We start from the raw sequence: 25,904 nt of genomic DNA, 5'->3' as shown, positions 1-25,904 counted from the left end.
GGACGAACTCGCCCCTCTGAGAACCCCACCCAGCAGACCCGGCAGCAGAAAAACACCATGGTTCACCGACGAACTCAAGAGCTCCAAGAAGAACTGTCGAGTCCTCGAGAAAGCCTGGAGACGAGAACCAACGACGGACAACATGACCACCCTCAAGCTCGCCACCCGGAAACACCACCAACTGATTCGCGCCACCAAGAAAAATACTTACAAGGATCGACTGGACAACAACGCACACAACTGCAAGGAACTCTTCAACATCGTGAAAGAGCTCTCCAACCCCAACGCCGGAAACAATGACATCACCCCGTCGCAAGACCTCTGCAACTCCCTCGCGTCCTACTTCCACAACAAAATCACGGACATACACAACAGCTTCAACAACCAACCAACGCAAGCCACAACCACAACGACGCCACCCACCACCACCCTCCGCACCTGGACCCCGATCAGCACCGAAGACACCATCCGCACCATGAACTCCATCCATTCCGGATCTCCGACTGACCCCTGCCCTCACCACGTCTTCAACAAGGCCGACGCTGTCATCGCACCCCACCTGCGGGACATCATCAACACCTCCTTCGACACCGCCCCCTTCCCTGAGAGCTGGAAGCACGCCGAACTCAGCGCTCTTCTCAAGAAACCCACTGCAGACCCCACCGACCTCAAGAACTACCGTCCCATCTCGCTCCTCCCGTTCCCGGCCAAAGTCATCAAGAAGACCGTCAACAAACAGCTGGCCGCCTTCCTCGAGATGAATGGATCCCTCGACCCCTCACAGTCGGGCTTCCGAGCGAACCACAGCACCGAGACCGCCCTCATCGCTGCCACCGATGACCTTCGAACTCTGATGGACAACGGAGAAACAGCGGCCCTCATCCTCCTGGACCTCTCTGCGGCTTTCGACACTGTCTGCCACCGCACCCTAGTACAGCGCCTCGGCAACATCGGAATCCAGGAGAAGGCACTGGAATGGATCACCTCCTTCCTCGACGGAAGAACACAGAGAGTCCGCCTACCACCGTACAAGTCAGAGGCCACCAAAGTCATCTGCGGCGTCCCTCAAGGATCCTCACTGAGCCCCACCCTCTTCAACGTCTACATGAGCCCCCTCGCGGCCATCGCACGCCAACACAACCTCAACATAATCTCCTACGCCGACGACACCCAGCTGATCCTCTCCCTGACCAACGACCCCGCCACCGCCAGAGCCAACCTGCACGAAGGGATGAAAGATGTAGCCGAATGGATGACGACCAGCCGCCTGAAACTGAACTCGGACAAGACGGAGGTCCTCATCCTGGGCTCCTCGCCCTCCGCCTGGGACGACTCCTGGTGGCCCCCCGCCCTGGGCACCTCACCCAAACCGACGGACCACGCACGCAACCTGGGCTTCATCCTGGACTCCTCCCTCTCCATGACCAGACAAGTAAACGCCGTCTCCTCGTCTTGCTTCAACATCCTGCGCATGCTACGTAAGATCTTCCGGTGGATCCCCACCGAGACGCGGCAGACGGTCACCCAGGCCCTCGTCACCAGCCGACTGGACTACGGCAACGCCCTCTACGCCGGAACCACGGCCAAACTCCAGAAGAGACTCCAGCGGATCCAGAACGCCTCGGCCAGACTCATCCTCGACATCCCCCGACGCAGCCACATCTCCGGACACCTGAGGGATCTGCACTGGCTCCCGGTCAACAAGAGAATCACCTTCCGTCTCCTCACCCACGCGCACAAAGCCCTACACGACCAAGGCCCGAGCTACCTCAACAACCGGATCAACTTCTACACTCCCAAGCGCCTCCTCAGATCAACCAACCACGCCCTCGCCGCCGTCCCCCGCATCCGAAGAGCGACAACAGGAGGAAGATCCTTCTCCTACCTGGCTGCCAAGACCTGGAACTCACTCCCGACCGACCTGCGCCTGACCCAAGACCACCTCTCCTTCAGGAAGAAGCTCAAGACCTGGCTGTTCGAGCAGTAAACGGCACCCCCCCCCCACCCAGCGCCTTGAGACCCTACGGGTGAGTAGTGCGCTCTATAAATGACCTGATTGATTGATTGATTGATTGATTGATTGATTGATTGATTGATGGCAAAATGAAACCCCTCATTTTGTTCCTTTTCAAATTAAATGTATTAAGTGTTACCACTTTATTCCAATCAAGATGACTTCAGGTGTGCCATACTTTTGTCATAAGTAAGACTGTTAGCGTTCTAGTTGTTCTTTAGAACACTCTGGGACATTCTGTCATTGGGCTATAGTTGGGCTACATCTGGCTGATATTTGGGCTACATTTGGGCTCTTGTCTCTGGTGGCCATCTTGGGAGACTGCATATCAGAATTTTTTTAATGAAATATAAGAGGATTTGAGAAGTCACTCAAAATGTGCCCTAATTTTTCTTTCTTCAGCACTAATCATAATTTCTATGGCAAAATGAAGCCCCTCATTTTGTTCCTTTGCAAATTAAATGTTTTAAGTGTTAACACTTTATTCCAATCAAGATGACTTCAGGTGTGCCATACTTTTGTCATAAGTAAGACTGTTAGCGCTCTAGTTGTTCTTTAGAACACTCTGGGACATTCTGCCATTGGGCTATAGTTGGGCTACATCTGGCTGATATTTGGGCTACATTTGGTTTTTCTTGTCTCTGGTGGCCATCTTTGGGCTACATTGGGCTACATTTGGGCTCTAACATATATATATAGCCCAATATATATTTTTTCAAAGTTAATTTTCGTAAAAACCACTGGGGCATATATCTTGAGACATAGCAAAGGCACATCGGGGTACCAGTCCCTACAATTTTGTCAAGTTTGGTGGAAATCCATTCAGCCGATCGGGCTAAAAGTGAGTCCAACCGCCCTATGGAAATTAACATGGGGAAAACACGTTTTGGGACCCCCCCTTTTATCTCGGCCCCCGCTTGACGGATCCCCCCGAAACTTTCAGGGAAGGAGCGGAGCGCAGCGAGGCAAAGTTACGGAAAATTACAGGCAGATACCTCATTCGGCGCCAAAGTTATTCCCAATAGAATGTTGCGGATTTCCTATGGAAAACAATCCTAACTATAACTACCTACTGGCGACTGCCAGTAGGTTATATATATATATATATATAAATAATCTTTCTCTCTGCGGCCTCATTTCGAAGGGATTCCTGTGTGTGTGTTTAATATTAATATATAGCGGGTCCTGCAAGTACCGATCCGGTGCTTGTACACAGGAAGAGAGACTGGCTGGCAGCTATGCAGGGTAGTGCCAGTTTATTCACTATGCCAGCAGCAAAGCGGGGCAAATGACAGCGGATGCCCGCCTCCACCCACTTGGGATTGTACCATGTTTTAATTTTTGGAAGTAATCAGCGCGCCCACTTGGATAAGACATTGGCGCACTACAACATCCATGAGGCCGTAGGTTCGGCCACACCCACGAGGGCAGGTGTTGAAGATTAAAAAGGTGCGCCAAACAACAGCGTTGCTCATTTCCTCAGGAACATCACGCCATTGATGAAGGGATTTTCATTCCCGAAACGCATCGGCGTTTGCAGTTTGTGTGGCCTGGGCCCCGTTATGCCATTTGCCGGCATGCTGACATAAAAATGCTGAAATAATCTTTCTCTCTGCGGCCTCATTTCGAAGGGATTCCTGTGTGTGTGTTTTACACATATATATATATATATATATATATATATATATATATATATATATATATATATATATATATATGTACACTCCTAGGGTACATCTATGGCTACAAGTAGGTGCTAAATAAGAGCAGCACAAAAATCCAACCCTTTTGGATACCACACAAGCTTACAGGGACAAAGTACTGATGTGGAATCTATTTGTCAGGCAAGAGTTTAGCCAATTCAAAGCGGAGCACTAGTAAATCAACATTCCTTAATTCTCTGTACCACTCTGCAGCATTTGACACGGCCACACACCCCATCCTCATCAGGTGGCTGGATCAGATTGACATCGAAGGACCCGCTCTCTGCTGGATCTGCCACCTTCTTAATGGATAGAACACAAGCCGTCAGCCTGGCACCCTATTCTTCAGAAGCCCACAAATTTATCTACGGTATACCTCAAGGTTTATCGCTCAGCTCCTCCCACGTTACTGCATAATTGATCCCTCTAGCAAATGTCATTCGAGTATACAACATCAGCATCCTTTCCTACGCCGATGACATGCAACTCAGTCTCCCTCTCGGACAAGACCCACAACACAAGGAACAAGTTCACATCCTGTATGACCAAAGTCGCTAACTAGATGAAAGCCAACTTTCTCTAGCTCAACACCGACACAACAGAAGTACTGATCTTCGGCAAGAATACCTCATTATGGGACTGTAACAAGTGGCAGGCCGAACTTGGACCAAAAATCAGAATTCATCCTAAGAACCTCAGAATAATATAATCATCCACTGCAAACTGGACATGACCTCACATGTCAATGCTGTCATTGAATCCTGCTTCCCCACCCTGAAGATGCTGGGAAGATCTTCAAATGGCTCCCAAGCAACACTAGGAAAATTATCACTCACACCCTACTCACCAGCAAGTTTGATTATGGGTACACCTTCTACACCAGGATCATCAAACAACTCACTTGAAGACTACAAACCATCCAGATCTCGACAACCAGATTCATCCTTAAGCTTACACACACACACACACACACACACACACACACACACACACACACACACACACACACTTCAGGGGGCTCCACTGGCTCTCGATTCACAAATGTGTTCAATTCAGACCACACACGCCCCCCTCCGCCTCCCCGGGCCCTACCTACCTAAATAGTCATCTCCTTCCACCAACCACCCAGAAACCTTCGCTCTGCAGGACTCCTACTCGCACAGACCTCCCACTCCAAATGAAAGCCGCCTCCTCCTCTCTTCTTGAATTCTGCAAGAAGCTGAAGACATGGCTTTTCAATTAGCCAACCTAGCATAGGCACCCCTGCTCAGCATCCGGGGGACCCTTGCGCACAATAGTGCACTTTACAAATACATATAACAATAATTCCTCTTTGCCGAATCTCTCTTCAGAGACAATTATTGGCTGGGATTATTTCAAACAAGTCTCCTAATCAGCAAATGAGTCATAACAGAGTATTGTTTAGGAATGAATTTAGTGGATGCAATGCTTTTTTAGCAGTTCAGTAATTGAACCAAAGCCACTTGCACTTCAACAATCATCTTGTAGAGTTGTAACTAACAGCACAAACACACAGTGCTGATATTGTCAACTGAAATGCCAAAGGTACTCATGTACACGCTCTCAAATTCAGCAATGGGAGGGGGTGAAAAATCATCCCTGCTTAATGAACAAGGTGGTATTAGACAAATGGATCCTGCAAAAACCTCCCGCTAGACAAGACAAAAAGGTTAGAGTGGAACTCTAAATATAATCTAAGTGTTGCTGTGCTCCCTGAACTAGAGCTCAATGGATCAGGAGGGTAGAACCAGTTGTCTTTTCCAGATGAGAGGTAAACTGGGGACAAGGCAAACAGTAGCGGCCATAACAAGGTCCCAGCCAAGAAGCACATTAATGTTAAAAAAACGAACAATATTTGCTAAAGCTTTCACTATTAACATAATTTGGATGTGGTTTCAGGAAAACATATTTATGTGTACAAGTCACAAAGCCCAATTTATAATGTTGACTAAAATGATACACTTACTTATGTATTGTCTGGTTTTGTTGAGGTAATTTTAACATGTACATACAATCTTTCAAAGAAACAAAAAATGTATCTGTTAATTTAAACATTTACTGTCATATATTATTGACTCGTAGGTGGATGATTAGGTATTTTATTTTATTTTATTTTAATTTCTTATAACGCGCTGGATTCAATCCCATGGGGTATCTCCGCGCTTTGTCTGCTAACATGTGTTTAAGAGAACGGAGATGCTTTAAGTGGACTGAAATGCTTCCTGAAAGAGGAACGTTTTCAACGCCTTTCTGAAGGCCAAATGATTAGTATTCATCCTCATTTCAGTAGGAAGTTTGTTCCATAGGGCAGGACCAACTGATGAGAAAGCTCGGTCACCCTGCCTAGCTCGTTTAGTTGCAGGAGGTTTCAGGAGGGCTTGATTGCTTGAGCGAAGTGAGCGGCTAGGTTGATACAGTTCAACAGCTTGAGATAGATATTTGGGGCTATTCCCGTATAAACATTTGTGAACCGTACAACATATTTTAAAACTGATACGCTGTCGTATCGGGAGCCAATGTAACTCCATCAGCAGAGGCTTAGAGGGGGTTCTAGCCTGCACACCCATAACCAGTCTAGCCGCCGTGTTTTGAACCACCTGCAACCGACCTACTGCGTCAGCATTTGCTAGCGTCAGCAGGCCGTTGCAGTAGTCTAGGCGGCTAGTTACCAGGGCCTGGACGAGTGTCTTCCTATAAGTATCAGGGAGATAAGGAAACACTCGCCGTAAAAGACCAATGGTAAAGAAGCACAATCCTGCAATGTGGTTGACATGCTCCTTAAGGGTCAGTTTTTGATCAATCTTGACCCCTAGATTTTTTACATAGGGCTTTGAGATGGGAACTGGGCCTAGATCCATCGGCCACCATTCAGGAGACCACAGTAAGCTTGCCCTACCAAAGAGCATAACTTCCGTTTTTGCAACGTTACATTGGAGGCAGTTGGCGGCCATTCAATGTGACACTGCCCTCATACCCTCAGCAAAACTTTCCTTGACTGTATAACCAAGGGAGCTGAAAGGGTAGAGGAGCTGGGTGTCGTCAGCGTAAGAAACTGGTATGAACCCATACTTCCGCACAATCTCAGCAAGGGGGGCCATATATACATTGAATAATGTAGGACTAAGGCATGAGCCTTGTGGCACCCCCTTCGTGAGCGCCTTCGAGGTGGAACGATAAGGGCCCAGGCTGACAGATTGCGATCTCCCTGAGAGAAAACTCTCCAGCCAAGATAGAGCTAAGCCTCCGACTCCCACTCCCTGCAGGCGGCTGAGAAGGATGTTATGGGACACGGTATCAAAGGCCGCAGACAGGTCCAACAGCACTAATATCATAGACCCTCCTCTATCTTGTGACATTTTGATCTTATCAGTCACAGATAGGAGGGCTGATTCAGTGCTGTGGTTGGGCCTGAACCCAGATTGAGATTGGTCCAGGCCCCCTGTCGCCTCGATAAAGTTTGAAAGGGTGGTATTAGCGTGTTTCTCAGCCAGCTTGCTAATAAAAGGGAGAAGGGAGATAGGGCGGAGGTTGGAGAGCTCTGACCAGGGAAGGGTGGAATTTTTCCGTATGGGGTTCACAACCGCCTCTTTCCAAGGTTGTGGAAGTTGTCCCTTAGCAAAGGAAAGGTTCAAAAGTTCCTGAATGGTAGGGCCTAATGATTCCACTAGAGGGGAAATCATTTTTGCGGGGATCAAATCAGAAGGGGAGCCAGTCTTCATATTACCAATAAGCGTGGTCAAATCTTTTAAGGTAATTTCTGGAATTATATGGAGCCTTTTAGCAGGGGTCATTGAAGGGGGGGTCTCAGATTCCACAGTCTCCAGGGAGCTTGTAACTGCCACAATTTTCTTATATATCCCTTCAATTTTTTCCTCAAAGAATTGGGAGATGTTATTACAGAGATCTTGTGAGAAAGCATCCGGGCTCTCACACATTATAGGATTGGTGAAGGACTATACAATTTTAAATAACTCTCGAGTGGAGTTACCTGCCTCTGTTATTTGGGAGGTAAGACTGACTTTCCTCGCTTTTTTTACGTTTTTATAGTAGGTAGTCATAGATGTTACGTAGCGGTCTTTGTCTTCCTTCTTGTGTGTTCGTCTCCATAATTTTTCCAGTCTCCTACACCCTTGTTTTTCTTTTTTGAGGGCCTCAGTGTACCATGCTTCCCTTTTAGTTGTGGTAGGCTGTTTGACTACTTTTTGGGGAGCCAAGATGTTAATGGCTTCCATCAAAGAGGAGTCAAATTTAGAGAGAGTTGTCTCAATATCATCCAAGTTTGTAAAGACTGGCTGTTTCCAGACTTGGGTGAACCTATCCGGGGTGACTTTGTGCCATGGCCTACGTTTGGTCGTTTGCATGGTTGGTCGATTAATGTGTTCTGGTAGATTGAGAAGGGAAAAATCTAGCATTTTGTGATCCGACCAATAGATATATTTAGGGGAGTGGCAATAGACATTAGGGAGGGTAGTAAAAATTAAGCCCAAAGTGTGGTCACCAGAATGAGTGGGGCCACTGCTTCGGAGATGAAGGCCCAACAACGCCAGGTCTGCCAGGAGTGCGACAGTATCGGGGTGGTCCGCAATGTCAATGTGAAAATTAAAATCACCTAATAAAATGAAGTTTTCGTTTGTTTTCATATGTGGAGCTAGAATTTCTGTCAGGGCTAGAGAGAACCCAGCGTTGGGTCCAGGAGGACGGTACACTAGGGCTCCTTTCCAGTGAATCAAAGGGCTGACTTTCATATGAAAAATAATTAACTCCATAGTGGGTGACAATATTTGTTCCAAGATCCTAATATTCAGATTGTTCCTATAGATAATGGCGATCCCGCCTCCTACTTTCTACAGTCGATCTTGATGAAAAATTTTATACCCCATAGGTATTCCCAGGGTGATACTTGGAGTAGTGTGGGGTTTAAGCCAAGTTTCGGTGATAAAACAGATCTCAGGCTTGATACTGTGTATAGAGTCCCAAAGTTGAGTATGATGCTTTGGGAGGGACCTCACATTGAGTAAAAAGCTTTTCCAGCCATTAGGAGTGATAGTATCAGTTTTAGGATGACCAGCTATTATACGCTGATGAGTAGCTTAAAAACCACATTTCAAACATGAAAACGGCCCTCCGGGGCTGACTAGCGGTTTATTGGTACATCTTAGTGTTGCCTGTGGTTGCAGGGCCAAAAGTGCATGTGCTGAATATCTTATGGTAGGGGGATCCATAATCATAGTGCGAAAAAAGAGAGAGGGGAGCCCCTAGCCCCGTACTGTCGCGGACGGGCGCAGACGGGCAGCTCTTTGGCTGGTCTTAGGCGCCGTCGATGGCGCCGTCGATGGCGCCGTCGATGGCGCCCCCTGCGCGCAACCGCTGCGCGCTTGACTGGAGGGCGTAGCTAAATAGCCCCGATGACGTGGACGCCTAGAGCGCTGACCTCCGCACTAGCGGAAGTGTAGTTTTAGAATGCCTGGCTCTTACCTGTCCGCCCTCCGCTCTACGGCTGTAATAGCCGAGTCGGACCGGGGCGGGCAGGCTGTGATATCGAGCCTAGGCAATGCGGGGGAGAGTGGTAGGAGTATTAAAACAAATTAAATGCAGGTTTTAAAAATAAGGATTATTAATCAATCCTATCTAGGCGATTCTAAAATCAATCGCGCAAAGATGATTAAAAATGTCAAGTAAGTAAAAATAATTCCTATCTCCTCGCAGCCCTCGCAATCAGGATACAGAGAGGTCTAGCGTCTTAATCACACACCAAGCGGACAGCGGGTCTGGGAGACACTGCCACCGTCTCCCTACCGCAGCCACTCGAGGGTTCAATCCCCGAGGGTTCTTCCCCGATAGAGTGCTGCTGCATGCTGCCACTGCTTGGGCTCACCAGAGCAGTGGCCTTGCTGCTAACCTGAAGCTCTCCACCAGACAACAAAAGCTACTTTAATTCTCGGTCAGGTCTCTTTTATGGCATCATTCGACAAAGGGTCACTTGCCCTTTCATCCGAGTATGAATAAATCTAATGGAATGGCCAGCATTATGCAGGAAATGTCATTGGACAGGGGGTTTCAAATGGGCTCAGAAGACTCAGGTTTGCATGCTACTGCTGCACATCATACAGCAGGAGACAGGATACGTTTTTGAGAACTTTAACATTTTGTGGTTTCTGGTTAATACATTCTCTCCATCTGTGGAATACCCTTTTCGTGCTTCATCTACTCACTATTTAGAATGCATCTCTTGCAGATGGCACTGTTTTGCTCAATAATACATGCAAAGGGGCGCCTAACGCTAGTGGTTATACTAATTGTGCACATGGTAATCATTACCACAGTGATTAGTGATTACCAAGTACAGTCATTAGTGTCTGCAATATAGGATTACCTTTTTTCGTTCAGAGGCCAGCACATTTATACAGATTTGTATGATAATGCTGAAATCTTCAGTGGTATATTTTAACCCCTTCCGTGCTCGTGACAGAACCACTCCGTCACGAGCCACGGACGCGCTGTGCTAATGACGGAGTGGTTCCGTCACGGTGCGGCGCGGCCGCCCCGCCTACGCGGCATCAATTTCGCGCCTGTGCGGCGGTTTAATTGAGCAGGCGGGGCCGTGACAGAACCACTCAGTCATTAGCACAGCGCGCCCGTGGCTCGTGACGGAGGGGTTCGTCACGAGCATAGTGGCGCCACATGGACCCCCTAGCGCCGCGGCGGAATTACCGTTGCGGCCAAGGGGTTAAAGGAGCTGCAGCATTACTCTTCAGATCTGCCCTGGCATGGTTTTGTTGCAAGTTTGACAAAATGTGTAATTTCGACTCTAAAAGCGGAGATGTTGTGTTCAATAATTAAGGGTTTGTTGTCACCGTAGTAAACGGTTGAAATTTTGATACAATGCCTGGCAACATAAGTTTACATTCTTGAAGCCCTACTTGGGCTAAGTATTGTGACCTGAAGTGCAAAACAATATACACAGTAGTGAGTAAAATGCAATTTAAAGTAACACCACCATACTGAAATAGGTGGAGTGTGCTTTAGACAAGAATTTATGAACTGGGGGCCCTTGCCTTTGGGGCTAAATATGTTGAGAAATAGATTGTGAGGAGTGCTGGAGCTTCCTCGTTACCCTTCCAATTAAAGTAATTTTCCTGTTACCCAACAATGCATCAAAATTTCTTTAAAAAATAATGTTTTTATATATAGATTGTAGGCAGTGAAAACACTCTTTCCATCTCTTGGATGAAATGTAAGTTTCAGATATGGTTTACAGAACTGCATAGTGAAATTACATGCAAAGTACCCACATGGACTGCGCTTTATATGTGGTGTATGGACGGGCATCGCACATCATGTATGTTGTTTTTAGGCACATAGACCAGGGACCAAATGTGCTACTATTTCAGGTTCACTCCCTTGAACATCTCTAACATGGTCTCCAACGGCATAATAGACTTCACTTTAAAGAAGTGAGTGCTTTTGGGTCGGCTCCTGCTACTCTAATTCCTGCTTCCACAGCCAACAAAGTACTCAAAGGAGAGCCAATGGCTCTTTGGACAACCGTGACTGAAGAGCTAGGTTTTGTACTATAACACATTGCAGCCCTTGGCTTTTCTTTTGGAACTAATCGGACAGTACTGTCTTCATCATGTAGTGGTGGGTGACCTGGATACTGAATATAAGAAAGGTGGGAGGGACATTTAAGGTGAATTCTGATGCACTCCTACAATCAGAACCAGAATATCAGACTATCGAGAAATACCCCACTGAAGCAGACCACTGCTCAGCCAGACACAAGGTCGCTCTATCAAAAAGTTATATCCAGATCTAGGACTATAGAGAATAAGCTCTTTAAAGCTTGAACTTCTAAAACTATTGCAAACGTCTAATAAGAACTCGCCCATGTCCAGGCTCCATTACAAAAGAGGCAACCCTACTACTGTCCCCTTGTAAAAGATCTCAAACCATACCTACCCAGAGTCCTTGAACTGTCCTCCTACGCTTTCTAGCCTGGTCATACTCTCTTCTGCCAGTCTATCTCGAGCTCGCTGGATCAGTTGGCACCCCTCCGGAAGTCACGAGGGAGGGTGAATCGAGCTAGCCCTTGGTATACGAGTGAACTACGCCAGCTTAAACTCGACTGTAAACGGGCAGAAAGGGCGTGGAGGAAACAGTATTTAGAGTCGGAGAAAACTGTGTTCCGGACCGCCATACAAAAATACAAGGTTCAGATCAAGTTGGCTAAAGCGACCTTTCTGAAAGCCACCTTGAATCAGGCCTCAAACAAGGCACAGGCCCTCTTCAAAATAGTCAGGGACCTTGCCCACCCTACGTGTGTGGCTAGCTCCGTTCCTTCATCGCAAGCTCTTTGTGACTCACTTGCTGACGCCTTTGAGGAGAAAAATCGGTAGAATCCTGGAGGGTCTGCAGGCCCCAGTTAACGCCCCCCCTGGTTTGGGAGCTCCGGAAGCGGTGGCCAGTCGACCCCCGCAGAGGACTACTCACCTCTGTCTGGAAGCTCCGGCCACGCCTTCCAGTCGACCCCGCCCAGAGAACCGGGCCCTCAGCTTGGGAGTTCCGGTGACTGAGGCCAGTCGACCCCAGCTGAGTGGCTCTCCCCTTTCCGCTTTGGACCAGGCTCTCAGTCTGGGAGCTCCGGCGACTGAGGCCAGTCGACCCCAGCTGAGTGGCTCTCCCCTTCTCGCTTTGGATCAGGCTCTCAGTCTGGGAGCTCCGGCGATTGTGGCCAGTCGACCCCAGCTGAGTGGCTCTCCCCTTCCCGCTTTGGAGCAGGCCTTCAGTCTGGGAGCTCCGGCGATTGTGGCCAGTCGACCCCAGCTGAGTGGCTCTCCCCTTCCCGCTTTGGACCAGGCTCTCAGTCTAGGAGCTCCGGTGACTGAGGCCAGTCGACCCCAGCTGAGTAGCTCTTCCTCTCCTTCCTTGGACCAGGCCTTCAGTCTGGGAGCTCCGGCGATTGTGGCCAGTCGACCCCAGCTGAGGAGTTTTCCCCTTCCCTCCTTGGAGGAGTTTGGCAGTTTAGCTATTACGATCTCTTCTGGCTCGCCTCTCGACCCTCTCCCTCCAAAATTTTGGAGGCTGTTCCAGGAGGAATTGTTTCAGCCTTTGCACTCTATCTGCTGCCAGTCGTTCGAAACAGGAATTGTACCGGGTTGTTGGAAGAAGGCAGTGGTATCCCCTCTCTTAAAAAAATCTACGCTTGACCCTGCCTGTCTTTCCAATTACCGGCCAATCTCCCTGCTTACTTTTCCAGTTAAAATCATGGAAAAATTGGTCACCCGCACTCTGTCCGGCTTCTTAGAAGGGAACGCCTGGTTGGATGAGACGCAATTCGGCTTCCGCCCAGCTCATGGGACGGAATCCGCGTTAGTGACCGTGTTAGACAATCTGCGGGCGCGAGTTGACAGTGGTCGAGCAGCCTTTTTGGTGCTGCTCGACATGTCGGCCGCGTTCGACACGGTCAGCCATCCTACCTTAATATCGAGGCTGGAAGAGTGCGGGGTCAAAGACAAGGCCAGGGATTGGCTAATTTCCTATTTGAACGACCGTCAGCAACGGGTCTCGCTTCCTCCCTTTAGTTCAGTGGAGCGGAGGGTAGGACAAGGAGTACCTCAGGGCTCAGCCATCAGCCCGATACTCTTTAATATGTACCTCCGCCCCTTAGTCCAGCTCATTAAATCTTTTGGGATCTCCGCATTTAATTATGCGGATGACACCCAGCTGGTCTTTTCACTCGAGGGACAGGATGCAGTCCCGCTGGAGACTTTCCATCGGTGCATGCAGGCTACAGCGGAATGGCTCCGCTCGAACTCGTTACAGTTCAACGGAACTAAGACAGAGGTCCTGTACTGCTCTAACGATCGAGTTCCTAGAGATCTCCCAAACGACTTCTGGCCCCAGTCATTCTCAGACACAGTGTCAGCCACACTATCGGCGCGTAATCTGGGCGTCATTTTTGGGTCCAACTTGCAGTTGGATCTGCACGTAAACAAAACTACTTCAACGTGCATGATGCTTATTCGCATGTTGCGCAAGGTTTTACCCCTTCTCCCTGAGCAAGCCAGACCTGAAGTAGTGCGGAGCACCATCTTAAGTCGACTCGACTATTGCAACGCACTACTTCTGGAAGCCCCGGTAACACTCCTGGGCAAGCTCCAAAGGGTACAAAACCTTGCAGCCAAACTTGCCTTATCCCGCCCCTATCACAGCTCTTCCACGGCCGCGTTACAGGTACTCCATTGGCTCCCGGTCCATCTACGTGTCCGCTATAAAGCAGCATGCATTGTGTTTAGAGCTATTCATGGCTCGGGCCCGATCCCTTTGCAAAGAATGTTTGCCTGGTATCTTCCATCTCGAGCCCTTCGGTCCTCTTCATCCAGGCTACTAGTAGTCCCGCGGTTCCAGAGAGTGGGGATGGGCGGCCGTTCGTTCAGAGTAGCGGCGGCAAAACTCTGGAACTCCTTGCCATTATCCTTAAAGGAGTCTTGAAGATCTCTCAGCCTTCAGGAAGGCGCTGAAAACTTACCTCTTCCCTAGGACAGGCTAGCTGCTGAATTTGCTGGATTAACGTTCAAAGCGCCAGGATGCCCTTGGTGGTGACAGGCTTGCGCTATACAAATATACCACAATACAATACAATACAATACACAATAACGATTGCTTACATACAATAACATTGGACACAACAAGCCCCATTTTTGTCAGTCAGGTCTCAGGATATGTGCAAACATAATTAATTTTTATATGGACATACTGTTGATATTGTACATGTGCTTATCTTAGGGAAAAACCAATACAATTGTACTGATAAAAACTGAAGTATGTAAAGTCTTAATGTCTAAAACAACCAACTGCTCAGAACCTATTTAAAGAACCTTGGAATAGCAACGGTCACAGAAATGTCATCCAATACACTTAATCACACATGTTGCGATTTCAAAAATAATACTAAGCTAATAATAAAAACTTGAACCCGATTAGTTCAAATGAGCTCGAAGGTGGTTTTGGGGTTCCTGAAATATTAAGTGAAATCATATTGCAATAGCCAAGGAACAAGAAAAGCTTCTTAAATTGGTGTTCTCCCCACCAGCTATTTGCTTTTGAAAGGCTAGAGAAAGGGAATGTGTTGTTTCCTGCTCTCCTTGTCCTGTGTCCCTGCACTACACGAGTATGATGCTGCATGGAGTGTTTCTAAGTCACCTGGAGTGTTACTCTGGCAGTGACACCAGTTGAGACCAGAGGCTGAGCAGAAAAGTCCCATGCTCCTGGTGGGGTGTCCTGTACCTATATATTTGCAACTGAAACGGATGTTCTTAAGTATATCCTGATCCATGAATAAAGAAGCTAACGGTTTGTACAGCAGAGTTCACACAGATTCCAGCGCACAAGGACTTTGCCACAGAAGCTTAAGACTTTGAGCATGCCTTGAGGTTTAAATAGTAAGAACTCCATGGTTCATGGCGTCAAGATTGCAGCACAGCACAAACAGAGGAAGTTAACATTTTCCAGTTTACTCACTCACTAAGAAAATACTTGCTCAATTAACTAAAAAAACAAGACAAAGATTGCATAACAAATCTAAAACACTCAGATATTAACCCAACAAACGCTTTCGGTTTTGTACTGAAATGAATTCTGTAGACATGACCCATCTGCTTCATTTACACAGTAAGCATGCTTCTTTAAAAACATCTAGGACACAGTGTCTGATAACATTGTGCGTGAAAACCAAAGGAATGTTTTCCCCAAATATTTAGAACGAGTTAGGATTCATCTAGTGAAGCAAGCGTCAATTCCTGAATTCTGAAACGTGATCATACATCGATGACAGACTAGGAGCTGCTTATCTTTAAGAGTGATATGGGATTGGGGAGACAAAAACATCTGCTGAGGATAGATCATAAGATCCATGGTATTTTATCACCAACGCAAACTAAACTGCCAGATAAGAACCAAACAGTAATTGGCCCAGTGAGGTTGCTCATCCTCACTCTGTGGAAAGCTTAGAATTGTCTGCATCTGACAGTCTCTTATATCATTCCGACTAGCCTAGACGCGAAACAAATAACAATGTGAAAGGCATTATATATATATATTACTAGCACACACTATGTGTGCCTGCTCTGCAACAGATTCTTCCTCAGGCAAACATTAAAAATGGAGCATATACAGCAAACAGGTGGAGTGATCAATTTCGTATGTACAAACATCATGATTTTCCTGACACAAATTACAGGGAAACAAAATTTTACATAATGGCACAAAGGGAAAGTATTATGCAAGATTAGAGCCTTAAAATGACATAGTACTTAGGATGGGGAGACGTCCGTTACAACGCAGTCTTTACACCGCGATACGTTTACAACGTGGCCATTACAATGCAAGCCGCTACAACAATTTGCGCTGGATGGCGCTATACAGTAAGGAATAGTATGATTTACTATTCCAACACTTTCCCTACTGTTACGTAGGCTGGAGTTGGAATAGTAAATCATACTATTCCTAAGTCCAGCGCAAGTCGTTGTAATGATTTGCGTTATAAGGACTGCATTGTAAACGTATCGCGTTGTAAAGATTGTGATGTAAAGTCATACATTCCTTAGCATGTGGCTTAACTTATAAGTATTCATACAGTGTGATAATTATATAACATAACGTGTATTTGTAAGGTGTGTAGGCATCCTGGCGTTGAATAACAGATGTTTATTGTTACCCAATTCAATTGTGCTCATTTTATCGACCTCACATGAATGAAAGGCTGAGTGGACCCGCCAGGATTTGAATTCGTTGGCTATGAGGTCAAAGACAGGCCCCTGCAGTGGACGCATTAGTCCACTGAGCCTCCAGACCCGGCTTACATATGAACATTTAAACAAACACAATCTAAAAGCATGTAAAACAAGCATTTGCAATGCAATCGGTCTCACCTGTGGGACCTCATATGTATTTAGGTATGCAGCACAATACCCTGGGTGCTGAAGCATCTACTATTCTTTAACACGGAGGGAAAGTAAGCACCCAACAGCGTGACACACCAGGTATGGGAACACATGGAGAGAAAAATTGCCTTTCAGCGGGAAATGGTATAGTCAAAAGCTCTGTTTTTAATATAAAAGCAGGGCCTTCGGTGGTCATATCACTGAAAATACACGATTTGAAAAAAATATTATGGTCTATGGGTGCTCATGGAAGACAATTTCTATGGACTGAAATCTAGAGAATGCTAAAGTGAGTCTGGTATTTTACTGACCTCTGCTGGTCGTTTTCTATCAAGAAAGTTAAATAAATAGAGGCAGTTGCCAGAAAAATAAGAGAAAGAATGTCCCTCAGCTGAAAGCAATTTTGCTATTTTACTGACCTCTGCTGGTCGTTTTCAATCAAGATAGGTAAATAGAGGCAGTTGAACAGAAAAAATAAGTCCCTAAGCAGAAGCAGACAAGTCCTAGGGCTGATCTCCAGAGCCCACAAGGTACATACACATATAATTATATACAAGAGGTCTCGAAAGTCTCGACCTAAAAAAGTAGGGTACAAAATTGAAAGCGATGCTCATTTACTTTTTCTATGAACACTGAATGCAATACTTATCAGCTTCTATGATATGCACGACTGAAACCAGTCTACAGGACTCACAACAGAAAACACCAACGTAACTTTAAAGACAACAGATTCAAGGAGAGGCTGGTACTACTGGACTATTCTCCAAGAACGGATGTATGACGTTACAACGCATGCTTTTACAACGCATTCCATTACGACGCAAGTTTTACCACGCAAGTCGTTACAACGCATTGCGTTGGGGGGCGCTGGATAGTGAATAGTTTAATTTACTATTCCAACTCCAGTCGCCGTGGATAGTAGGGAAGGTGTTGGATAGTAATTAAACTATTCCCTATCCTAGAGCGCCCTCCAGCGCAATGCGTTGTAATGACTTGCGTTGTAAAAGTTGCGTTGTAATGGTAGTGCGTTTTAAAAGTTGCGTTGTAAAGGATGTTTCCCCCAAGAACAGCAATTGATAGCACACCACTTCACATCTCACAAAGAGAAGTACATGGGGAAAGGAAGCTTCTAGATCATAGAGCATTCCCTCATGAGAATATGCCCCCAACTTGTGTCCAGTTGGTGGAGCTGCTGTAAAAGCTCAGCATTCAGTACTTCTTTCCTCACTCCAAAATGGCTGACAGGAAATTAAAGACTCTGGTTAACCGATAATTGGCACCATTCATTATCCACAGGAGAACTCAACATTTCAAACAATCACTAAGCGGAGTGTGAAATAACCAGCAAAAATGTCCAGTCAGCTGCTGCACAATATTATCTCTGATGGATCCAATCCACCTTCCCCTCCCTCATTATGTGAGAAAAGCATAAGAGCACCTCAACCTGATAAGGTAGTCCATCCACTGGAAAAGCTCTTCCAGGGTCTCCACAGAGAGGTCAATTCAACGGCAATAGTTGGTCCACTTTCTCACGCTGTCACTGCAGACCCTTAAGTAAATGAGTGTGCAAAAATATCCTGTATTGAAGGCAAATAACAGATTCAAGACTTCACTATGATCCTAAAGATGAACTCAGAAAAGATTAAAGAAGCATTCACCATCTTATTTGTGGGCAAACCCATGGCGTCTAAAACCAAACCACAAATCTAAAAAACATAAGTCTGAATCTAATGGGATGGAACTAGTATGTGTTTTGAAATGTAAGAGAAAGCACAACACCTGTGGGCAATTTACTGGCAGAATAAATAGTGTTGTATTCCCATTGTTCCTTCGTTTTTGGCCACCAAACCATTGTCCAGGCAAAGGATAATTTTCATGTCCTGTGACCTAAGCATAGCAGCTATGAATGATGTAATACACACAGGACAGGCCAAAAGATAGCCGAGTTACTAGGCTCTTTGCCAGGGAAACTACAGAAGATCATGTTACACACTCCACATAGAAACTGACAAATAAGTAAACTCTACATAGATCTATGTGGATGTTTATGTCCAGCCGAGTTAACCAGTCCTCATGATACACACCATCATTCAGAACTAGCTGTCGTTATAAGACACAAAACCTGCCCAGAGGAAATACTGCTGCAGCGTGGTAACACCATTAAACCTCGAGATTTTTGCAATGCATTCGGAGATTACCAGTTGCAATAGAAAATAAGGTCTGTCTTTGGTTTTACTGATTGGTAAAACTGCATTTGAATCCCCTGTACAAGTTTCTCCAGGTAATACCTAGAGGGCTTTGCATGGGGAAACAACAGAGGTGCATAGAAATATGTAACAGACTAGGAATGTACGGTCTAGCGTAAATATTACTTGAGCCCGATTCCAGAGATATTTTAAGACGAGTTTGAAAGTGTCTCTTCAATAACGAATATCCTCCACCTTGATGTGACACCACAGCTCTATGATCTGGATTAGCTGAGCCAAGTTTGAACCGAGTGGCACGTTTCTAGAACACACTCCTTTATCACTTTACAACCAAACTCAACAGGAAAGAATTGTCCTGTCATTCATGCAGCTTTCCCAGGCATCCACTATGCGGACCAAGAGGTCCTAAAAGCCAATCAGTAGGGGCATCGAATCCCACAGCCCGCCCTGTGACTAGGTTTGCCCTTTACCAACACATAAATGTTTCCACAAAATGCCTCCCCTCTGGAGAAGCTTTCTTAGTTGCCAGTCTCAATATATCATCAGATCATGTTCTTTAGCAATTTCCTCAACCTTAGGAGGAAAAGGGAATTGTGGGTGTTCATTCTGACAGATTGGGCCCTACAGCAGCTCAGAAATCGTTCAGCCAACTTCTTAAACGTAAGTGATAGTATAGTGTTCACCTTAACCAATCCAAGAACAGAGAAGAAAGACATTAAAGTCTAATCGAGCTAGCCCAAACAAACCAAAGCAATGCCCCAAACCAACTTGGAACACAGCAATATGATAACATCATAAGAAACCCAAAACTAAATTAGTGGGCTTGTGATATAAGCTAGGGCAGTGCTGGGAACAGAGGCGGAACGTACTGGATCCAGTTTCCGGAAGTTATTTCTGGCCAAATCTGGGATACGGATGACCCACGGATACATGCTGAATTTGTCCTAATGTCATTTTCTGACACCAGGACACAACTCAGCAGCGTCTGCACATTGGTCCGCATTCCATGCAGAGCAGCAATGTGCAGGAGGCTTTCTTATTCAGGCTTCAAGGTTGGCCCAAAACGAAGGCCTAATTTAAGGGGCTATCAGCCTTCCTTTTGTTTGACCATAATACTGGATGAGAGCTAGCTTGAGACTGACACCTAGATGTCAATGCCATGGAAAAAACAAAAAGGTGCAGAGCATGTTTTCACTTCACATTTTCATAACATAACGTGTATTTGTAAAGAAGCACGTTCAATTGTAGGCATCTTGGCACTGAATAACAGATGTTTATTGGCACCCAACTCAATGGTATTCATTTTATCGACCTCAGAAGGATGAAAGACTGAGTGAACCTGTCGGGATAGGAACCTGTGACTAAGAGGTCAAACACAGGCCCCTGCAGTCCACTGAGCCACTAGACCCGGCAAAAGAAACTATCATTTGGAAGCAGGTTTTTAACTTTGTTCAACTCTCTATGTAAGAGATGTGCTTGCACTGAAAGAATGCACGTTGTATGTGTCTGTATGAGTAATTACACAAATATTGATCTAAAAAGCCTCTACTACTTATTTAATTCTTTTACATAGCTACTCATCCCAGTGTAGTGTATGAGAGCACTTTACATCCCTCACAGAGGCACAATAAGTCATACGTGTAAATCATTCTACAGGAAATATAACATAAAACAATAAGGATTATAAGGTGTAGTAATCACATATCACCCATACTATATAGTCATTATATGTTAAGAGTGAAAATTCGGGTGAAACACAGTGTCAGGATATAAAACTTAACACAAAGATTGTGGTTGTCTGAACTAATAAGACTTTATTACTTTGCAAAGGAACCATTGTTTGCAATCTTATACTAACAGTTAGAAATAAAATATCTAAACCCATGATTTACAATTTGCATGCAGCTGCTTGATGCTGATCGATAGAGCACTATGCTAAATTAGAAGGCTTGAAATTTATGAACTTGAAGTAACAAAATGATCTCAGAGTCAAAAGCAGTAGCCCACTTACCCATCTAAATAAAATCACATTAACCATCTATGTTACTTTACGAGTCAAAACTCTGACTGGACAAAACACAGAACTATGTTAAACAGAGGTATTTTACCACTATTATAATCCCCTCAAAATTGTGGAGCACAAAATGATCTCTGCAACAGGTGTCTTAGCCCTGCAGTGTATTTTAAAACATAGCCTCTTTGGGATCAATTAAGCCATCTAGAACACTGTCACATTGCCCTAGTTGCCAATTTGTAGTAGATATATTTATCTTTGCAACTAAATGTATATGTGGATTATTGTACTCTGCTTTTCAAGCTTCCACCCCTCATGACTCCACCCACTTTCCTCTGCCACATCTCGCCCCCCAATTATGACTTCCCGGACTAAGGGGCAGATTTACTACTTCTGGTGCATCTCTGCTAATCAGCAGGGATGCGCCAGCAGAGTTGCGACGCATCTGCCCACCCGTGCCCCACCACAGATGCGCCGCATTTACAATGCAACGCACTGTGGCGCACATGCGTGTCGCATTCCCCGTAGGAAAGGCAGCGTATTGCTGGAGTTGCGTCGCAAGCGCGACACAGCTCCAGCAAGGCTCGGGGTGCCCCGATACCTCACATGCTGCGTCAATACATACGCCTGCTTCAAGCATGCTCAGGGTTTTAACGCAGCATGGCCGTAATAGTGACTGAGTGAAATCTTGTAGATTTCACTCAGCCACTTTTGCGAGGTGTTCCTGCACCGAAACGCCCTCTCCCTGTGCTGGCACAGTTGTAAATACCCCGCAGCATGGCACAAAAGTGACGCAATGGCAGCGCAAATGTGGCGTAAGGGGATTGTAAATCTGCCCCTAAGTAATTTTGTCTAATTAAAGCACTGGGCTATGGTTTACGCATGCTTGAAATGTTAACCTGGAAGTGCAGGAGTATCTGCTTGTTGCTGAGAAGTGCCGGTACTCTCCAATTAAACCTATTACGTGACTCTTGAGACGTGCAAGACCTCGCCCTCTCAACATCAAACAAAACGCACCAGGACAGTTCTCTGGGTCACATATAAAACTAAAATGGTACAAGATTATGTTGATAAGATGATAAATTATACTTGACTTCACCACACGATTGTGGACCTCATCTTTACAGATTACAAATTATATAAACAGTTTAGGTCATTTGGAATCTTGTACCATTGTAGTTTTATATTTAACCTAGAGAACTGTCCTGGTGCGTTACTCTTCTACAGCCCAATTCACACTCGTTTCCTGAACACTTGAAACGCGTCGCCCTGCAGTTAGCGCCGAATGCCTCACATTCCATCGCATAGCAATGTTTCTTTTAACCTCAGTGTTAGTCAACATTGAAGCACAACGTTGTGGTCGCATGATGCGGCACCGGTATCACTGAACAGTCCTTTGGGATTGTTGTTGACATTTGAAGAGGTCTGTGCGAGCTCCATATCCGTGTGTTCATTTCGTTTCTCTCAAGAAAAAACCCATGTAAGACTGATTGTTTTAATTCAACTTGTTACTTCACCTCCACCAATCACATCTAGCATTTTGTAGCCAACGGTGTATGTTCACAATAATGGCAAACTAAGACCAAGCTCTGCAGGAAGTTAGTCAGTAACTTACTATTATTCTAGCAAACAATGCTAAGAGTGACGCAAGTCAGCAACCGGATGGACAGAGTCGCTTCACTGTCATGACATCAGCTGGATACAACAAAACACGGATAAAGAGGGGGGGACGTCCTTATGCCGGTTTGTTAAAAGACCAGTATGCCACGCCTGTTTACAGTCACACTTAAAAAACACTTCATAAATCAAGCTGAACGTTCACAACCGTGAGTGGCCTTACCTCCGGTCTCCCTGGAAAGGCTCACAAACTATCCGAATTCCTTTGCTTTCACTCTGGTCGACTTCAGTACGAGGAGCCCAACTCAAGCAGCAATCGGAAAGCGAATTCAGACAGATTGACAGGCTACGGGGCGCCCTAGGAGGGCCTGTGAGGAGCTGCTGCCGAACAACTGCTGTGATTGGATAGAAAGTAAATGACCTGCCTTTAGTAAAAGAAAGATGCCCCGCCCTTCCCGGAAGAAACAATCATGCAGCTGTTCCGGAAGGCATCACCACAGAAGTGCGCCTCAGTCGCCCGATGGCCGCTATTTCAGGCAAGAAAGCAGCGAGGGTTTGCAGTCAGACGCCGATGTTTGTTTTCATGTGCGGCGAAGGGGGTGAAAACGGAGAAGTTGGGGGCCTTTGCTGCGAAATTTTCTGTATGCATTAGAGATTGGCGAGCAACTGAAAGCTGCCTAGGCTGCACATTCAGACTTCATGCAGCAAGTATTGCAGACAGTGGATTAACCTTCGATGTAAAACAGGCGACATAAAAAGATACCAAAGTAGTGGCTGAATGTCATCATGTGAAAAGAAAACCTGTGATCAGTCTTGGACACCCAGCTTTCAAATTGTGTGATCTTAAGGAAAGTATTTTACGGGGCGTCCTTTAGGTCGAGCCTAAGCGATGCTGACTCTCCCCACGCATTGAGTTGGCTGTTGCCTGTGTCATTAGGTCTCGCAGACCTGCATTGCCGCGTATGCTGCTCACTCTGCAAGGCTTATTGTAATCGAGGAGATTTCAGAAGTGGAGTTGAAGCTCCCCCCATCATTCTGATTGGCTGGCGTCATCATTTCTGCTAAACGCTGGCCTGTGGTTGGAAATTAGGCTTCTTTGTTACCGCCCTGTCTCCTTCTCGGACGGCCCATCCGGACTGGATCTTTCACTTGTGCCGTTACACTGTCTCCTTTATTAGTGGGTAAGCACACTTTTGTGCTCATTCTGCTTTAGCAAGGCTACTCGCGCTTCACGGGCCACCATGTAACGCGCTATTGCGCAGCCCTTGTGCTTTTTTTTATTGTCTAATGCTTCTTTTATTTATTTATTTACTTTTTTTTCACATAACGGCACACACGCTTTACCTTCAGCCATGTTAAGCTGAAGCGCGGGTGCCACGATTGTTGAAAAAGTAAAGACATTTATTTTTTTCTATTTGTTTACTTTTGCTACAATCGCAACACCTGTGCTTTGCTTTAACATGATTAAAGGTAAAGCTCGGGTGCCGCAATTGTTGAAAAAGTAATCAAATAGGAAAAAATGAATAGCTTTACTTTTGGTACAATCACGGCACCCGTGCTTTATTTTAACATGGTGAAAGGTAAAGCGCGGGTGCCGCAATTGCTACAAAAGAAAAGAAATAGAACAAACTCCTATTTCTTTACATTTTTAAAAATCGCAGCACACGTGTTAACTAAAGTAAATCGTGGGTCCCGCTATTGTTGAAAAAGTAAAGAAATAGATTTTTTTTCAATTTCTTTACTTTTGCAGCAATCACGGCACCCGCGCTTAACTAAAGTGAAGCACGGGTGCCTCTATTGTTGAAAAAAGTAAAGAAATAGATTTATTTTTCTATTTCTTTACTTTTGCAGCAGTTGCGGCCCCGCGCTTTACCTTTAATAATGTTAAAGTAGAGATCGCGGGCCGTGATTGTAGCAAAAGTAAACAAATACAAAAAAGAAGTGTGGCCCGTCATTTTTTTTTCTACTTGTTTACTCTTGTTTCTTACGAATAACAACAGAGATGTGAAATCTCACTCTAAGCTCCCTGCTGAGAGAGCACAGGTCAATTTGTCTCGACGTGTCTTTGGCAAAGTCAGCTTCAGGTTTATTTGTATATGCGCTTTCACTTTAACTGCTATTGAATATTGTTTTGGCAAGATGGCACAATTATTTGCTCAATAGCAGCATTCCCTCGCAAAAACTACGAGTTAGTCACCTAAAAGGCTATAATTGGAGAGGCGTCAAGAAACGTCGTATCTTTGACGTGTTTAAGGTGCCTCCCCTGGTCTGTATCCAAGTAAAGATTGCATCTGTTTTTACAGGCAAGACACAATTTTTGAGCCCAAACACGACTATTTACTGCGGGTCTGTGACTGATCTCTGCGCTTTAATCTTGAGGAGTGTGGCGGCCATTTCCTGAGGGTGGAAATAGCCCTGGCCTAGCGTGCTATTATCCCATGGAAAAAGAAGATGTATTAATACCAAGGACGTACATTAATAACGGAGGAAGCGTCCCAAGGATAACCAGTACCAAGCCACTTCCAGTCTGTGGCACCTGCGAGCGGCCCCCTTCCTGTCCAAGAGGTCAGAGCGTGTCCCATGGATATACGTGATATATGTAAAGTGGATGAGCTAATGTCCCTGTGAGCATTATGCCTGTTGAGGTGAGAAGTAATTTATACCTGCTTGTGTCTTGGGGTGAGATTTCTTTATAGGCTCCCTGCAGCTTGGGGTGAGATGTAATTGCCTGCTGCTTATGTAGTCACGCTGCTGTGCTTAGCACAGGCACTAATTTCTTAGTGCCGGGTCTACAGAGAACGTTGCATGGAATAATTACGTATGCTCTGTAGTGTGAGTTAACGGTCTCCTCCCTGCACACAGACCGCCAGAAACAGCAGGTGAGGTGATTTGACGTCCCAGCCTCAGCTCAGCACAAGTAACTAACAATCTCACACAGGCAGTAATAAAAGTATAGTAGCGCTAGTGCACTACGGCCGCAACCAATAAACTGCTGTAGTCTTGCTTGATGATGAATTATTAGACTGGCCTGGGGCGTCATCCCTCCTTGGCGTTGAATCGTCAACATCGTCAGCATACTGCACAGCTGCAGTGCCAGTCATTCGAAGAAGCAGGGAGTGTGTCACGCAGCAGCAGGCCTATAACTAAAACACGCATTTGCAATGCAATAGGTCTCACATTTACGCAAGTTTGAGCTATTCGCATTGTAAATGACAATATCTTTCATTTATGTTTTGGTTGTTAGAGCAATTAAAAGGCATTGTCATTTGCAATGCTAATAGCTTAAACTCTCGCAAATGCAAGGCCTATTGCATTGCAAATACTTGTTTTGGAATTGTAGCCTGCAAATGGCTAAAGGCGGGCACATGTCCTACCTCTTTTGCAAAT

General features: G+C 45.7%; 1 protein-coding gene across 1 annotated transcript in view; it reads right to left on the bottom strand.

Annotated features, from left to right (window-relative positions):
* The window catches only part of SNAP23 (synaptosome associated protein 23), a 172,119-nt gene extending 149,150 nt beyond the window's left edge, over positions 1 to 22,969 (bottom strand). Inside the window, exon 1 of the mRNA XM_078659655.1 lies at positions 22,741 to 22,969. The gene's annotated coding sequence lies outside the window, so the exon portion shown is untranslated. The remainder of the gene's footprint in view (positions 1 to 22,740) is intronic.
* Positions 22,970 to 25,904: the final 2,935 nt, after the last annotated feature.

This window comes from Lissotriton helveticus, chromosome 9 (assembly GCF_964261635.1).
Source record: "Lissotriton helveticus chromosome 9, aLisHel1.1, whole genome shotgun sequence".
Lineage (NCBI taxonomy): Eukaryota > Metazoa > Chordata > Amphibia > Caudata > Salamandridae > Lissotriton > Lissotriton helveticus.
The sequence above is the reverse complement of the archived record's forward strand: the minus strand, read 5'-3'. Positions and strand labels throughout refer to the sequence as shown.